The sequence below is a fragment of the Rhamphochromis longiceps genome, linkage group LG23, assembly GCF_057381845.1.
Source record: "Rhamphochromis longiceps isolate RC_006_pf linkage group LG23, R_longiceps_female_GT1.1, whole genome shotgun sequence".
In the NCBI taxonomy this organism is placed as follows: Eukaryota; Metazoa; Chordata; class Actinopteri; order Cichliformes; family Cichlidae; genus Rhamphochromis; species Rhamphochromis longiceps.
Window position 1 is genome coordinate 22,767,582 of NC_140578.1, and position 17,161 is coordinate 22,784,742.

A 17,161-nucleotide genomic window follows, 5' to 3' on the forward strand; every position below is an offset into this window, starting at 1 on the left:
AACTAAATAACCGTGACTTCATCAAACTTGCTCATTAGAGCTGAATTAATTTTTCGGGAGATTAGAATTGCTTGTGACCAGAGTCTTGTGTTCCCATTCTAAATGATCTGAAGCACAAGATGTAAGCATCGTTTCATTCCTTAACAGAGAGAGAGAAACCTCAGTGTGCTCGCTGATGTGATACAGGACATTACTTGACATTGCTGCTGTGTCAGGATGATGTTTTGTCCATCGGATGGGTATGTGAGGTTTTTTTTAACCACTCTTAAAGACAAAACGAGGCTGTATCCGGTCGCTGTCTGAGAGCAATTATATTCAAAGCGGCTGATTGTTTGTCTCGCCCACGAGCCTCGCGCCACCCTTTTGACATTGCTACATATTTGCATGCTTTGGGCTCTTGGAGTGGTGAAGGTGTGTTGTGCAGCTTCCTCTCTTCATTCTCTCCCAGGCGTCCGTAACCCGTTTGACTTTGTGCTTTAATGACATTTTTGGGTCCACTATTTTTTAAGTCTTCCCCCCTTGAGATTCCCCAATAGAATGAATCCATTAGAGTGTTGAGCAGACCAGTGAAGGACTGCGTTTGCATCTGCTGAAGAGGCCACGTAATCCAAAGCTAGAATCCAGCAGAGGGGGGAAAAGGAAGTGTCCTGCCGGACTGGCTCACAGTACCTGACGCTAAATATACAGTAGAACCAGATGGAGGTAATTTACTGGTCATAGTTGATTTGCTAATGCCTGTCTGTGTGTGTGTGTGTGTGTGTGTGTGTCGGTGTGTCCTAAATTACCCAAGTGGAGGGATGAGTGCTGCAGCTCTGTGCCAGAAAATGACAAATTGCCCATTTAGCCCATTGTAACTGTCAGTTCCAATGCAGAGGGTTAGTTCTGTTTTTAACACTTCTTAAGCATTCTGTGTCATGAAAATATGTAATGAGTCTAATCTGAATTACAAAACGCACGTCAGGGCTGACAGAGTGCATGCATGCTCGTGCACATTTTTCTGCACCTCTGAGGAGAACTTTTCTTTTTTCTCTTCTGTTTTTTTCTGGCACCCTGACTCCAGAGTGGACATTTAATAATAGCCCACATTTCAAGTTATGAGCTCGGCCGCGCAGGCAGTTTTACTGTCTTCACAGCTCCCCTATGGTCCATTCGTAGCGCCCTCTAAATTTAAGTTTGATGTTCTTATCTTGGACAATTGTACCAAAACACCATTTCCAGCACAATAATAGAGCAGAAAGTGGACTGACTGTCGGGCTTAATCCGCTGTAAAACGGCCTATCACTGGTGTTGGAGGGGTGGACACAGCAACACGGCCTGCAGTTCTGAGCTTGTTTGTACTGTGAAGCTGGCAATTTCTTTGATGAGTGAGTTCCTTGACCTCGAGGTCAGTATATATAGAAGTAAATCACTTTTTTTTTTTTTCAAATTTCTCATTTTTTAAAGTTTATTTTCACTTTAAAAAAAACAAATCAAACACCCTCACCCAACACACACGCACGCACATCATCGGCGTTGGCTATTGACGACCGTTCGTTACCCTTATTAGTATTCAGCGGCTCTCTCATGGTGTTTGGCTGACTCTTTTGTTTGTCCGCGCTGATTGGAGGGGCCTCTGGTTAATTTAGATGCAGGGAAGCCGGTGACAGAAGAGGGCTTATTAGGGTGAGCCCATCCGGCCTTAAGTGCAGAGTCTCCAGTTCCATTTTCATTTGCCTCCATTATTGAATTTGCTGGCTTCTCATTCACCCTGATTGCATTTTGTGTCACCTCTAAAAAAAAAAGGGGGGGGAAAGAAGAAGGTAGAGCTACTGTGAAACTCCGAAGGGACGCTCACACTGAGATGGTTCTGAAACCAGTTTGAGAAACGTCTCTGAAACTTTTCTTAATCTCGATGGCTGTGGAACCTGTGTGCCTGTGGGTGTCAGAGAAAAGGATGAATTTAGGAAAAAAGGGGGAATGTTTATGTCTCTGTGTGTGTTTATAACGTAGAGAGGGAGCGTGACAGATGGGTGGAGCAAGAGTGGGCGGAGGAAAAGAAGGAGAGTGATGGCAGGGATTCATTTAGCGTCCATTGAAGCTTTAGAAGTTTCAAAGAAAAAAAACAACAAAAAATTGTCATCTCTGCCGCCTCCGCCTCCTACACTGCTTCCATAATCTCCTAACGTGAAGCATTTTTCATAAGGATTCATCGCAAAACAATATCATTCGAGACTGCGAAATTTAATCAGGGGCTTTAAAACACAATTATGGTTATCAGGGAGGACACGGCTGCGAGCGCTCCCGGATCGTGGAGGAGGAAGGAGGTTGGGAGGGTGGAGATGGTAGAGTTGCGGTGAAGAGGGGGGATGGGGCGGGGGGAGGCGAAGGTGGAAGGGGGGGGGACCTCCCCCGCACTGTCTGCACCCCAGCGCTCCTCTCCCATTTGTCACCGAGCGCAATATCTCTTTGGCTGGCAGAGCTAATAATGAAGAAGTGTGTGTGTGGGGGGGTGGAAACGGGACTCTGGAGACCCACCTCCGCCTTCCCGTGAAGATCAGATAAGTTCTCCTCAAGTCAGAGGCCCAGAGCCACCGCGGATTTGCTTGTAAGGGCTGTATCATTTATAAGACGCAGCAGGAGCGGTTGACAGCTTTTTAGGTGTGTGAATAATGCAGGCCTTTATAAAAATGTGCAGCGGCGGGAGCAAAAGAAACGTTTTCCCCTCCTCCTGGAGAAGAACAACGCTTTACCCACTTTGAGCTTAGAAAAGTTCACTTCATTTCGGCCGCTTTCACGACCCGAGCTCTTTTGCTGATGTGTTGCTTTTTATGTGTGTGTGTGTGTGTGTGTGTGCCTCCAGGCAAACCAGTGGTTGTTTTCTGTCTCTATTATCTTGGCAATCTGCAGCCATTTATCTACCAGCGGCTCGTTTGCAGGCTGGAGACTTAACAGTTATTCACGGGATTTGGGAAGTCGTCTTCACTTAAGCAGCTACTTTCTCAACACACTGGGTTGTTTTTTTTTCACTCCCCCCTTTTTCCCCCCTCTTTATAGCAAACATGCTCCAAGGCACTGTACAGTAAAGTTCTTCACAACTACACACACACAAACACACACGGAGGGTTTCCTCGGGGACCGACTGCTTGTTTTCTAGTCACATCATGTTTTCACCTGAAGTCGTGGGCTTTCTAAGTCTTACTGTAAATTGCCCGAGCAGAGAAATCCGCAACTTTAATTACGGCGTTTTGATTTTGCTCAGATTGGCCAGGTGCATACACATCAGTGCACACTCAGATCCTGCCAACCATAGTACCAATTAACTATGCGGTTCATGCGCACACACACAAACTCGGGATTCCCAAACACTGTGTGTCTTTTGTTCAGGAAATCTTTTTGTTCTCTCTCTGCTGGAGTGGAGGCAAGTATATGGCGGGCATTCCAGCCATAAGAAAAGAGACTTTTTTACACTAGAATGAAAAAATGAACTCTTTATTGTTCCCCTGGTCTTACTGATCCCATTGCGCTGTATGCTTGTAGCCTCCTGTCTGTGTGTGTGTGAGTATTTGAGTGGAGTTCAAAGTGCTCTACGATGGATGCCAGTTGGCTTAGCACAAGGGAATTTTGTGGGTGGATATTTTGTGTTTTTGTTGTGGATCCCATTCTTGGGAGGATGGTGGAAGTAGTCAGACTAAGGTAACCACTTTTTGTTTTATTCTGTCTCCAACTAAGTAAACTGTTAGTTCAGTCATTCCATTAAACTCAGCCGCAATCCCAGCAGATCAGCTCTTCTCGGTGCCATCCTACATCTGTGGATTTATGGGCTGATACTCTTTCACCAATCCATATTAAAGCTGCTTTAGGCTGTTGAACCCTCTGACGTGCAGGCCTCGAGAGCAGCTGGCAACCCCTAACAACTTCAACTCGCTCGGGAAAAAAAATATATTCCCCAATGGATTGGCAAGCGAAATCTGGAAAACTCCTTGTGATTTTTTGCTTTGTTTTCCACATTCAGATTGCTGTTGTTTGCTGTTTGCATGGAAGATGCTGCAAACAAATCAGTACTAACTTACTGGGTGATAGAAAAGTGCAGTGCAAACCGAAGACCGAGAATATTCACCTTCAAAGTTGTGCATCACCACTGGAGCCAACACACTTCAAAAGGGAGAACTTTTACTTTGGTTTGTGTCACACTTTTCACACCACATTCTCTGCCAGCCTCTCTCCCTTCTGACGACTGGGGTCCTTTCCCAAGTAAGGAGATGCACTGCAGACATATTTGGTGTCCAAGTCCGTGGCCATCCAGAACTTGATCCCAAATTTGTCTGGCTTGGTTGCGATATACTGTGTGAATGGACAACGAACCTTGGTAGGGAACAGCTGTTCATCTATGGTCATGTGTTCTCCTGGAGTGAAACTCTTAGCACAGTTCTCGTTGAAGCGTGTCCAAATGTCGGAGATCGCCGCAAATTTGTCTGTTTTCACCCGTTCTGCCTGCGCGTCCTTGTCATCAAATCGAAGGTGTTGCATAATTGAAATGAATCTATCTCGGGGCATTGTCTCTTTGATTACTGGCACCAGAAATCTTTCTGACCAGCAATCCACAATGACACCAACAGGACACATAATTGCTCTTACAAACAGGATTGAAATGAATGCCATCAGTTCATGAATTGACAAATTCCAGTCTGGCTCTGTTCTGCGGGCTTGATGTACCGCGCACTCTCGATGGTCTGCAGCAATCCCACGTCTAAGAGGCAAACGAAGCTTTGGAGCACACTTGTAATCTTACGCTGTCAGAAGATAAACAAATAGAAAATGGTAAATTTGCATGAAGCTCACTCTAAATGGGTTTATTTATAAATATCATATGTAATATGGCAATGACAAACCTTAGCAGACTCTGTGGGTCCAGCTTGCGCAGTGAAGCACGAGCGATTTGCTACTGCACTGGGCATTCCAATGTTCTCCTCAACCCACACAGTGCTGTCTTTTGCCGTGTGGCTCTGGCTGGGCTTCCCAGTATCACGGGGCCTCTTCTGTGGAGGCATATTGGGTTCTTGTTCCGTCTCCTTTTCAGATTCTTCTGAGGAGGTATCAGTGGCCTGCTGGACAAATGAAACCTCTCCTCCATCAGAATATGCTTCGTCCATTTCCTGAAGCAAGGCAAAGCCTGTTGCGCGGAGAGGTTCTTCCTGCGTGGCAGTGATACGGAGGCCATCCTGATGTGTGTTCTCAGAAATGCAAACAAGAAATGATTCTCCCGCCTGGGTCGGTCTGCTTTTATGCACAGCACTGTGCTGTAGTCAAGCAATGCCACTTCCTCACATACACAGTGACAATGGAACAATGGAAGATCTGTGCTGAGAGTCAAGGAAGGTGTGAATGTGTGTCTTTCATATTTGCAGGTCAGTCAATGTGTGGGATATTTTGTATAGATACGGCAGGCATTTCTGAAAGTTGTAACACAGAGGTTAAAGGAGCTTGTAAAGAAAAGCGTCTGGACTTCTTAAAGAAGTCTTTTTTCCTACTCAGAAATCTACCAGTGACAGAAGCAATTGTAAGGAGGTTTTAGGTGCAGCACCATATACCTCCTTGCTGCGAGTTTTGTCTTGTTCACGCACCATCTTGTCTGGGAATACACATTTTTCCATAGCAACCTGTAGTTGCCAAGTGTTCATTGACCAATCTCTAGGGTTGCATGACCAAAGCCTTAGCAACTGATTTGACTGGAAAATATATGTTTTTACCTTTGACTAATGGTTTCCAGATGGTCACAGACCAGTCTCTACACTTATGTGAGTTGTGCTTTATAATCACTGTGCATTTGCACATTTTGCAACCCACCTCCACTCAAACTCATTCTTTTACCATTGCATAAAGCCTTCTCTTTACTTACAAGATGGGTAAGTTGGGTGGGGGCCTTGCTGCTACTTTCCATGCCCTGTGCTCTCTCTCTCTGCCTTACGCATTCTGAATGTGTTCATGCAAAGTTGGGGCGATCCTCAACACCAAATATAAAATATCTCAAGCAGAAATAACTTCCTTCTTTTTACTTTTGATTATAGTTGGTCTGACTGAACAGTTAGATTGAAAATCAGCACAGCAAACAGAACACAATCTCTCTGCCTCTCCGTTTCTGTAACTTTACTTCATTGTCTCTCTAGTGAGTCATTATTTTCCAGAGTCACAGATTTGTTGCCGTTGCAGTTGTGTAATGTTCATCGGTGTTCCCTGAAGAGGTTGCACTCTAAGAAAATGAAGGCAATTTGTTTCATTCCCCAGTTCGGCACCTTGTGTCATGCCAGCTGTCAGCGCTGTGTCACAGGCCACACAGAGCACCAGGAACTGATGCATGTAAATGACTACAAAGAGCTTACACGTCTCTTAGACAACACACATACACACACATACCATAATTCTGAGATAAAAGACAATGTTCAAACAATCCTTTTGCCTGCTGAGTCCAGTAAAGGCTTCTTGAAAAAATATATTTGTGAAGGATGACAATACTTGTAAATTCACGCAGCATTAATTCCCTCAGCGCTAAACCACATTCATGCAATCCTTTCCTTTCAGTTACTGTATTTCCCTATTTTTAAAACAAAAGATTATTTACTCTGACTGATTCTTTCCACTGTGTTAAAAATGCTCTTCTGTGTCAACGCTGAAATACTGTTTGTTAATGCTTCAGGATAAAAGTCTTAAACATTCACAACTTGAGGTTCTGCAAGCTGTTAAAATACTTTTGACAATAATGGGAAGGGATTCAAGTTCACTGGACCCAAACTGATCAGCCTCAAGATTAAAACCACATTCGTAATATAGTGTGGGTCCCTTCCCTTGCTTGCTGTGGCATTGGCATACAACCTATGCAGATGTCCTGTGGTGTTTGCCACTGGGACATTGGCAGCAGAGTGGGTGATCCATGGATTAAGCTTGCTCCAGCTTCTCAATTGGGCTGACACATGGGGAGTTTGGATGCTGGGTTAATACCTCAAGCCTAGTTTATGGTCACTGCATTGGATGTTGTGCATCACCACAGCCTCTTAACCATTTGTGCTGGTGCTTGAGAGACAAAGCGCTCGCTTCAATCTTAACCCGAATGAAAGGTGTCGCAACTCAGGCGCAACCACTAGGAGAAAAAAGAATTGAGAAAGTCAAAACAGGAAGCAAAGTGATTGTGGCGTTATTTTCAGAATTGTCTCTAGACAGTCATTTATGTTTGCAAAATCTCCCTCTCTGTAACATAAGAATCATCCCTCTGGTGACTAAATGACCATCTGAAACGACACCAAAGCGAAGAATGGCAGTCATAACGTCATAAGAGCAGTAATGTTGGGTGTTAAGGAGGTGTTGAGTTCTTTTTGGGTTTTCTTGAGCTGTTATTTGAAGTTTTTGTGGTGCTGCTGGGTAGTTGAGGTTGTGCTTGGTCTGCACTAAAGTTGAAGTTGGTGGTATGTGTCAAATTCAAATTTAATTTGTCACACACACACAACCATACACAGTATGACATGGGGGGTGAAATGCTTGTAGCTGTTCAATGCCCGACCATTAAATGACAGAAAAAGGTTTTACAGTATTTACAATTTACAGGTTACTACAAAATTTACACATTAACTTAGAAATTTACAGTAAAAATGTGCAAATAGCAGAAAGAGATTATAAAGATTATAAATTACAGGAAGTGTGCATAAAGAAAAACCAGAGTGCGTGTGGTGATGTGATGTGTGTGAGAGTCCAGTCTTATAGTGACGTGTTTGGGAGAGTCCAGTCCTACACCTGGTTCAGGGCCCGAATAGCCTGGGGGAAGAAGCTCCTCCTCATTCTCTCTGTTTTGGCCTTAAGGAAGCAGAAGCACTTCCCAGACCTCAACAGTGAGAAGAGTCCATTGTTGGGATGGGAGAGGTCCATCATAATCTTCCTAGCTTTGGACTTGCACCGCTTGGTGTAGATGGACAGCAGGTCAGGGAGCTCTGATTGAATGATGCGTTCGGCCGAGCGCACCACTCTTTGCAGATCTCGTCTGTCGTGCTCAGTGCTGTTCCCAAACCAGGTGCAGATGTTTGCCGTCAGGACGCTCTCGATGGTGCAGGAGTAAAAGTTCTTGAGCACCTTCAGTGGCAGATGGAAGTCTCTTAAGTCTTCTGAGGAAGACTTTCTTCATGTGCTAACGGCTGTCTAAATGACTCGGGTAAAGTTTGTAGCATGCGTGCTTGTTGTTTTTGTCTGCTTCCACTTGTTTTTGCACTAGGATGATGTCGGCGTAAATGTGCAGTCATATTCATTGTGTTCCCACTAGTGCTGTCAGTGTTAATCAGAAATGACGTTAACGCCACAACACGGCAAATCTCCATTAACGAGCTACCGCGGATCGCCCCGTGTGTGGGGCTGTTAGGTGTGGCTGTGTGCAGACAGGAATAGGACCCAAGGTGCAGACTCCGGAGACAGAACTTAAACCAAAACAGCTTTAATGCTGAACTCAAACATAACATAACTGGGGAAAAAGGTCAAAAAATATAAACTAACACCAGCGGATTGACAAAACACACAGCAAAATAAACGGTAGATCGCGACACAGACACAGAGAAACACTGGGCTTAAATACACAGAGGGAGCAATCAGGGAATGAGTGACAGGAGGGAAACACAGCTGGGACAAATCAGAACTGACGAGACCAAAGAAGCGTAAACTGAACACACTGAGAAAAGACAGAGACCTTCAAAGTAAACAGGAAACACATAACACAGACTGAACAAAGACACAGACTCACATGCAGGCACTACAGAGGGAACAGAGACGTGGGACCAGGGCAGACACAAACACTGACTGGACACGGGGATATAGGAACTAAGGATACACATAGACGCGAACTAGACAAGGGGATGCAGGTGATAGGGGAGACAGAGCAACTAAAGAAGACAGAGACATAAACCATAAGACAGAACTCAAAGAAACCAAAAACTAGAAAGTATAAATAATATCATAAACTCAAAAACCCTGGGTCAACGACCCAGGCATCCTAACAGGGGCTGGACGGCCAACACGTTAACGAGCTAACTGCGCTAACGCAGTAGTTCCCACCCATGTAATTGAGCATTGCGTGGCACATCCGACATACTGTTTTACTTTTGTCCATGACGTGCTTACCTTCAGGGTCATACGTCACATGAAAACCAAAGGTCACATCTGAATGAGGGTGGGGGAGGTTCAATTTGCCATGTTGCCACAAGAGTTTAACTTCTGTCTTGCTAGCTAGCGCTGCGCTCAGTGGATCTGCGCTCGACAGTGCAGCCTAGGCGGAGTAGTCGAACGCAGATCCACTGAGCTCTCAACACAGACAGCATCATAAGAAGAAAAGTTGATAAAATAAATGAAAAATTTTGTATTGTTCGATACATATGCGTACCGAACCGAAAGCACTGTATTGAACGGTTCAATATCGATACGAGTATCGTTGCACCCCTAGTTATTTTCTCTTGCATAGTCTAAGCTTAAGGTACTCGCATTCTAAACATACCAAGGAGAGTGCTCTGTGAATCATATCCATAAAACTGCAAACAACATGAATGTCTCTCTGTAGTGGAGAATTTATGGCATTAAAGTATCTAAATTTATAAACAACAATCCGAACAAGTCGGAGACAATGTATTCCACTTGATTTATATGTGAGGGGGAAAAAAATCTCAAGAGGCTTCACAGTGCTCTCCGCATTTCGCTCTCAGTCACTGAGTGATTAATTGGCATTTAAGAGGTAAAGCTGCAGCTTAACTCTCCAGCTCTGCCGCAAATGTGAGGCTTTGTCGACCTGATGCAACTGATCTCCAAGATGCTCTTTGGTGTTGGACAGGAAGTAGTTATTGGGATTTTTTGCATTTATGTAACGAATTTCTCACTTTTGCCTGATTATTTCAGAGGCATTGTTTTCTGAGTGTTTTAAAAGCTTCTGGCTGTGTTCGTGTGTGTGTTTGTAAGACTGTGTGTGTGCTTGACTCATGGAAAAGAGGGCATCCGACTGTGAAAAGAAAGAGTGATCATCTCGATTTCTCTGTTCCCCATGCTCAGCAAGTCAGCCCATCACCGGAGTGAGGAAGTGCTTTTAATGCTGGAGAGGATGGGTGGGTCTGAAGGGGGTGGGTGCAGGGTGGAGGGTGACAAGTACAGAAAGATGATTGTAATACAAAAGGGCAGTGTGGATGGCCCGAATGCACTCAGCTTGAGTTGTGTGATACGTGACACACCCGCCCTCGAGACAAGACAATAACAGCAAATGCATGGACTCATCAACCGAGGACAGATCACTATTACGGACTTATTCATCAGCATAATTAGGGAGAGAAAGAGATGTGGGACAAGTGGCTCGCAGCACTGATGAAAGCTCATCAGCAGGCTCCCTATAGAGCTATGGCCACTGATTGGTGCTGGGGCCATCATTGCCTAGGACCTACTTCAAAATAGAGGCTCTTCGCTCTGCTCAACGACAGTAAAATGAACTTAATTGGCTTGCGAAAAGCAGCTTGGCACAGGGATCATTTTTATATCCCTAACAATCTGAACACTTATTGGCCTGTTCTCTACTATGTAAGTGTTGGATACACAATGCAAATAAATATCTCAGTGAAATCTTAAAATGCTGCTCTTACCTCGAGTTTTTCAAAAACATTTGTTCCTTATTTTAGTTTCTAACTTTGCATAACCGTTCAAGAGTCACAGAAACATTGTCAGGGCACTCCAACTTTATTTTCCTTCCCTCACTAATGTCAGTGACTCACTGCTTCTTAATGTCAGTGATCTGAAAATTAAAGTCAGTGCTGACCCCCGCACCCCACCCTCCCCCACCTCAGAGAAGAGCATAGAAAGCAAACAAAATGTTGAATATAATTATAGAAGCTGGGATGTGAAAAGGTTACTTCCACATCCGCTTCCACAGCATTATGAGGTTTCCTCAAGTGTTCAGCCATTAATTTCAGACCTGTGTTTTTGCCCTTTAATTGGTTAATTTATCAAGTTTAACGACAGCTCCCACACTTGTATTCGTTGTGCAGTTTTGTTTGTGCTCCAGAAAGTTCTCAGTGATAACTGAAGGGATACATATCTATTGATATGTCTGACTTCAATATACCCAGTGGACTGTCATGATAACCTATCGTATAAACTCTAAGGGGAAGAAAAAAGAAACAGCTTATTTACATTATCATTAGAAAGGTCATAAATACAAAATAAATACTACAAAAATCAGTAGTTGCCTGGTGATTTTATTGATTTTGTTTTTTCACATTAAGCAACCCATTGCAAGCAGCTGAAGTGGACACATGGTACCTCAACCTTTGGGCAAACACTTTCAGTCAACAGTCTGTGGCACAGCTATTTCAAAGGCAGCAAGATCAAAACTTAATTGCACACTTTCACAATAATTTTGATCATGCCATAGTCTCCAATGCTATGTAACTCACTGGCATTTTGGCTGTCCCTATCCTGTTTTTCTAAGCTGGATTTCATCTGTAGACAGCATAAAACATGGGTGTAGCTTCCAGGTCTAAAAAGTGAAGCTAAAATGGAAGTGCCTTAAGCATGCATGTTTTTTTAATGGCCACCAGTGGTTGATACCAATAGAGGTTTCATGAGTTACATCATGTGCATCAACTCGATAATGAACCCATCGCGATGTGTATATAAAAATCAGAAAAACAGCTTCATTTAATCAATTTAAATCCTAACATTGTTTCAAAAAGACCCTAAATTGAATAAGCAGAAGAAAATTAATGGATGTTTCAGAAAGAAGGAGGAGTTATGTTCATTGGTTAACAACCTATAATCGACAAATTATTGGCCAACGAATGTGCTGATTCACCATCAGTCCTGCCCTTCTCTTGTCATATCCAGTTTTGAAACACCAAAAAGGCCAAAAGCAGCTTGAGCCTTCAGAGCAGCAGCTGCCCTTCCTGCTTTGGTCAGCTGGAGCTCAACTCATGTGAGAAAGTAGTTTTCATAGTGATTTGGTCATATTTGGACAGGAAGAGAGAACTGCAGAGTTATTAACTAACTCACACTGGCTTACAAGGTTGGATAGGAAGGAACATCTGTAATTTGCACTGATATTGAATGTTAAGTTTAATCAAACCAAATACTGGATCCCTGTCGCTCAAAGCAGTCAAGCTGTAAATAATGCATAACCTTAACCCCTAAAGTAAAATTAGGCATTTTGACAAGTCTGCAAGACTGAGTTTTGGAGCCATTCTTCATTTTCTTCATTTTTCTTAACCCCCCTAAAGTCTCTTCTGACCATAACCCTTAACCCAAGCAGGTGGTTTAAATAAGGCTTACAGTGTGGATATTTAAGTCACTGTTTATCACTTTGAAACAAACCCTCATTTTATTCCTTGAATGCCCACACTGTTATATTGTTCAGCAACACTTTTTTAGAGCTTGACTGCGCTAAATATGAAGCACCATCCTTTATGATGGAGCATTAGAGGGAGTCAGAAATGTGGGGTTTATGGGACTGAGTGATGGAGAAGAAAGAAAGTAAATGAATTCAATAAAGGTGGTGTCATTAAATTAAGCCATTTATTCCATTTTTCAGTTTTGCATTTGATGGAATTTCTCCAGTGACCTCCTCTTATTCCCCAGCACAGTTCTATATCAAATCTAATCTCTGATTCAGCATGACACTTCGACTTTTGCTATGTGATTCTTTTTTTCTCCATCACAGTGAGGCACTTTATTTCACTGCCAAGAGAGCTGTAGCAAAATGCTGCACCAGAAGCCGTCTTGAACCAAACATGACCTGACCATATGGCATTAGAGGCCTCAGCGGCCGTATACATGCATAAAACGGCATGACTAGGAAGTGTCACCCAGAGGAGCTGAAGTCTTTTGGTTGAACATATAGACGATCAAAAGGGAGACAGGAGATTTTTTTCTTTTTTGTACCTATTTTAGAGACTGCATAGTAGATCATAGTGTATTTTTCTATGGAGCTGAAATTAAAGAAGTGATGTGGAGCTTTGTGATTGATATGAATATTACTTCATCTCAAATCCTTCCTGCTTTGGTTAGCTGGAGCTCAATTCATGTAAGAAAGTGTCTTTCATAGTCTCCTATAGTAATATCCCACTCATTCAGACATTTTCTTTATCATTACAATGGGTGAAATCTGCTACTAACCAACGTATCTCTTAAAGAATAAGACATTTTATTGCACAATTTACAGATTCATACGTTGTAATTGCTTGGATTGGTTATGCATGTCATGACTGGAAGTTTCTCACTTTTTTTTTTTTTACTGTAGAATGATGGTTACATCCAACTTTGACCACTGACCCTTTTGATTGGACTCCCACAAATTGTCATAAGTATAATGTGTCATCAAGACTGCAAGGCAAACAGTGTTAATTAAGGCCACCTTTCAGACCTTTGTCACTGATATCAATGTGAGTTTTGAGTCTGTAGCCCAAGAATGATCAAACTACTGTTTGGTAAATGCATTGATGCAATGGCACCTTGCTAGTCCATTTGAACACTCAGAATTACACACTCTCTAGCATTCATATGCACACTCACTCCAGTGGATGTATTGGGGGCAACCAAGGGTTCACCTTGAACTTTGACACATGAACTGGGTTAGCCAGGGATCGATCTGATGACTTTCCGATTGGTATTGGATAGACTGTACCACCTACCACAGTAATTCTGCAGAATAAGAGTGAGCCGATGTCATTAAAGGTGCTCAGGTGTTGGGAAACTGAAAGACATGCTTCATGTAGGTCATGTGTTATTAACCACATTTCCCTAATGATAATAAAAAGCAAAATGAACCAGGATTTGGTCCACAATCTTAGTCAAGACTTGTCTGAACAACTATTCCATGATTTATCATTGCATTTGCTTAATATGTCCAGTTCATTTCACGACCACCACTGACCGGACCAGTTTTCCTGTATCAAATAAAATATTTCTATATCTAAGATCAAAATGATCAAAGTGAACAGAATTTTTCTGCAGTGTTTTACAAAATGAGTTTGAAGGTGCATACCGCAAAACCAAGGGAAGATGCATGACTAGGGTTCATGGTTGAGTCAGAAATAGTATATAAAAAGAGGAGGGCCTGGGGAGGAGGTGGGTTACAAAGCAGCTTGCAGATGGACAATCACTGTTGTGTAAAGTAATGTTTTCAATGCAGTGTATATGGGTTTCCTGAACTGATTGGGGGGCGATCGTGGCTCAAGAGTTGGGAGTTCGCCTTGTAATCGGAAGGTTGCCGGTTCGAGCCCCGCCTCGAATAGTCTCGGTCGTTGTGTCCTTGGGCAAGACACTTCACCTACCGCATACTGGTGTTGGCCAGAAGGGCCAATATATGGCAGATATGGCAGCCTCGCCCCACAGGGCAGCTGTGGCTACAACTGTAGCTTGCCTCCACCAGTGTGTGAATGTGTGTGTGTGAATGGGTGGATGACTGGGTGTGTAAAGCGCTTTGGGGTCCCTAGGGGGGACTAGTAAAAGCGCTATACAAATACAGGCCATTTACCATTGTGTGGAAAGGGTATTAAGTGAATCGGGAACCTCAGGAATTCGCATGACCTCAGGAATTCGCATGATAAGGTGGGGCCAGGTTTCACAATGAACACACCCGAAACTCTGGCTGATTGGGACCCACACCCAGTTTCACACCTTGGCTCAGGCGATTAGAGGATCATCAGGGGGTCCTTTTGTCCCTCTGTGGGGGGTTACTCCCACTAGGTTTATATCTGGGACTCTCCACCATTTGACCTTAGAACTGAAGAAGCTTCTCGGATGAGAGGTGAAACGTCTTCAAGCAACTTAAAGAAGTCCAGACGCTTTTCTTTGCAAGCTCCTTTGACTACGATGACCTGGATGACTGAGAACCTTCACAGACAGGTATTAAGTGAACCATTGTCTGATGTGGGTTGAGTAGGAAGGTACATCTGTAGATCAGATGAGATTGCTTAATGTGCAGCATGTTTCCAGAGATTCATATATTCTGTCAAATCTTTCTTTTCCAATTTCTTGCAATTGAACGATGGCCCCATGCTTGAAAACAGATTATTAATAAATGTAATTAAAGGAAAATTAGCTGAACCTTGCTTGTTTGTGCTTCACAACATTTACACAGCATTAAGAGTGCTTTATGTGCCTGTCAAACACACTGCACAAAACCTGCTTTTTAGTGTGTCGGCCTTTATTTACAATGCCAAACCAATACTATGTCTTTTTTCAGTTACTGGACAAAAAAGCCTTCAAAAGCTTTTCAAGGTGTTACCCTAGCATAGCACACCATTATAAATCCTCACTTGCAGCTGCAAAATATGAGAGGCAACATCTGCTGAGTCTGTAGTTTGACATAAACTAAAACATCCTTCAGAAACTTCAAGGCTTTACAGTGTTTTTATCTCATAGGCAAGACACGTAACAATCCAGCGAGGGATGCTCACTTCTAGCCAGTTGTAAAAAGAGGTCATTTTCAAGCAAAGTAGGGCCCTCACCCAGTCGTGGTGGAAAGATGCCTGACACAAGCAAATGTCCGATGAGCCTGTGTGTGTGTAAAACCTATAATCTTGACCTGTTACGTGCTCCCTGATGACCTTGTCTATGTGCACAGTATGTCTGAACTAATGGGTTGTTTGTTCAAGGATCTTTAGAGGCGTGAAGCGGCTCAACAACAAAGCCCTCTATCACATGAAGGAGACTTAAGGGAAAACACGAAATGCACATATGGACACATCTGCCGTCTGAAAAATAATTAATCGGGGTTCGGTAATGGATGGCCGTTCATTTCACAGCTATTTTTGAATGCTATCAAAGCATGCTGATGGTGCAGTCCATGTGCTATTTGTACAAGCTTCTTCTTCCTTTTTTTTTTCTCTCCAGCCGCCATACATGAATGTTAAACACGCCCAGATAAATCGTCCATTGTGACGGGAACATGATTACATGAAGCTGCGGCTGTAGGCCATTCAGCAGGCAGACAGAGCGCCATGTCACCTCTAAGAGAGCTTTGAATAAATGTCCCCGTCTCCACCAAGGCCCACTTCTTTAATCAGGGTGTCGGATGGTAATGATTAGCTTCCTGTGTGTGTGTGTGTGTGTGTGTGTGTGTGTGTGTGTGTGTGTGTGTGTGTGTGTGTGCGTGTGTGTGTGTGTGCGTGTGTGTGTGTGTGTGTGTGTGTGTGTGTGTGCTTCTCAGCAGTCGAATCATAAGCGCACGCCGTTAATAATCTGCCTGGAGAGACAATGTCCTTCTTTACCTTCAGCTAATCCAGCCCTAATCTGAAGCACATTGTTGCTTCTTTTTTCATTATTAAATTTCATTTATTTTGACAAGTACTTTCATGGAATCATATTCAAGGAGAAGGAGATGCAAGATGATTGTATCTAAATCCCCCAAATAGGTTAAATTATATAGTCTGCTGGTATCCCAGAGAGAAAGAAACACAGATGGGGGCTGTTTTTTCCCTTCTGCTTTGGGTCACAACTCAGGAGGGGGGATTACTGCAGCATCATTTCATTCAGTCTCTATATCCAAAACCTGGATTAGTAACAGGGAGAGGGATTAGAATGTATTATCACTATCCATGCCCAGGCATCTGTTAAGGGCACTGGTCCTTGAAAGGAAACATATTTTTGCTATTAAGCAAATGCTGGTTGAAGTGCCTGCCTTTGTCTTTGGTGTGTTGGCTCTCACTGTGGAGTAGGTCACGAAAAGCTCCAGTTCCAGTTATTTTCTATGAGACAGTTTGATTGTTTGGGCCGCTTAGGAGTCTTGAAGTTAATAATTCAACAATAAAAAGAAAAAAGTTTCAAGATTTAAGTGCATCTAAACTCCGAAGCTATGCGCTTTCTCTGCTCCAGTTTTAATTAACACAACAAGTATCATGTCTGCCTGTGACATTCAAACTCATTAACTCTGAAGATAAATGAAATTACTTAATAATACTCAGCGCATAATTAGGAAATCAGACTGGCGTATAGTAGGAGTTTCTTTAAAATCCATTTGCTTATTTTTATGAGGTACTTTCTATACAAATATCTTTGGACTTGGCATAGAATATCTGTGTGCATTTGTCAATAGCATTTATCGTCATGCTCAGATGCGCTTCAGGGAACAGCATATGCAGCGTGGTACTTTGAGACAAAGAGAAGAGTTAACCTTGAAGTATTGATTTTC

At 43.0% G+C, this 17,161-nt stretch overlaps 1 protein-coding gene across 3 annotated transcripts in view; it reads left to right on the forward strand.

Moving 5' to 3' along the window:
• The window catches only part of LOC146641949 (receptor tyrosine-protein kinase erbB-4-like), a 381,415-nt gene that overhangs the window by 240,929 nt on the left and 123,325 nt on the right, over nucleotides 1-17,161 (forward strand). The gene's annotated exons all lie outside the window — the stretch shown is intronic.